Source organism: Corvus brachyrhynchos, unplaced genomic scaffold, assembly GCF_000691975.1.
Source record: "Corvus brachyrhynchos isolate BGI_N302 unplaced genomic scaffold, ASM69197v1 scaffold644, whole genome shotgun sequence".
Classification (NCBI taxonomy): domain Eukaryota; kingdom Metazoa; phylum Chordata; class Aves; order Passeriformes; family Corvidae; genus Corvus; species Corvus brachyrhynchos.
The window spans coordinates 24,726-26,186 of record NW_008237613.1 but is presented as its reverse complement, the minus strand read 5'-3'; positions in this window follow the sequence as shown (position 1 = coordinate 26,186).

Genomic DNA, 1,461 nt, shown 5'->3' with positions numbered 1-1,461 from the left:
GGTTTCCAGCCCATTTTGTGGGGGTCCGTGGCCCCTCCCCGCCCCCACCCGGTGACCCCCAAAATGAGCCCCGAAGTTCCCCCCAAACTCGCCCCAAACCACCCCAAAATCAACCCCGAATTAACCCCGAATCCCTCCAAAATCGCCCTAAAATTAACCCCAAAATTTAGCCCGAATTAACTCAAAATTAACCCCAAAGTTACCCCAAAATCACCCCAAAAATCAACTCGGAAATTATCCCGGAATTGTCCCGAGATCAGCCCCAAATTGATCCAAAATGAACCAAAAATTACCTCGAAATAATTCTAAAATTACCCCAGAAGTACCCCAAAAATGACCCCAAAAATAACCAAAAATGACCCCTAAATTAACCCCAAATTAACCAAAAATTAACCCAAATTAACTCAAAAATCAGCCCGAAATTAACCAAAAATTAATCAAAAGTTAACCCAAAATTAACCAAAAAATGACCCAAAATAACCTGAAATTACCCCAAAATTGACCCCAAAAATAACCAAAAATGACCCCCAAATTACCCCAAAATCGTCCCCAAAATTAACCCAAAAATTAACCCAAATTACCCAAAAATTCAGCCCAAAATTAACCAATAATTTATCAAAAATTAACCCAAAATTAACCCAAAATAACAAAAAAATTAACCAAAAAATGACCCGAAATAACCTGAAATTACCCCAAAATTACCCCAAAATAACCCAAGAATCACTCCAAAATTAACCAAAAAATAACCAGAAAATAACCAAAAAATAACCAAAATGAACCCAAAGTTAGCCCCAAATTAACCCAAAATTAACCCAAAATTCCCTGATAATAACCCAAAAATTAACCCAAAATTCATTCAGAAAACCCCCAAATTAACCCAAAAATTAACCAAAATTAACTCAAAAATTAACCCAAAAATCAACCCAGTTACCCCAAAATTAACCAAAATTAACCCAAAGTTAACCCGAAAAGTAAACCCAAAAATAACCCAAAAAATAAAGCCAAAATTAACAAAAGTCACAACAAAATTAACTAAAAAATTAACCCAGAATCAACCCCAAATTACCCAAAAATTACCCAAAAATTAACCCCAAAATAACCCAAAAAATTTACCCAAAATTAACCAAAAAATAACCCAAAATCAACCCAAAATAAAGCAAAAAATAACCCCAAATTAACACAAAATAACCCAAAAAATTAAGCCGAAATAACCCCAAATTAACCCAAAAAATCACGCCGAAATTAACCCAAAATTCACCAAAAAAGAACCAAAAATTACTCCAAAAATGACCCAAATGGACCCAAAATTGCCCCGAAATGCCCCGACCGCGGCCCCCATCCCCCGCTGACCCTTGGGCCGCCTCCAGCGCCGACTCCTCGTTGTGCGTGGCCACCATGAGCGAGACCCGCGAGCCCGGCTGGGCCACGGCGGCCAAGACCAGCACCCGGCGGCCGCCGGCG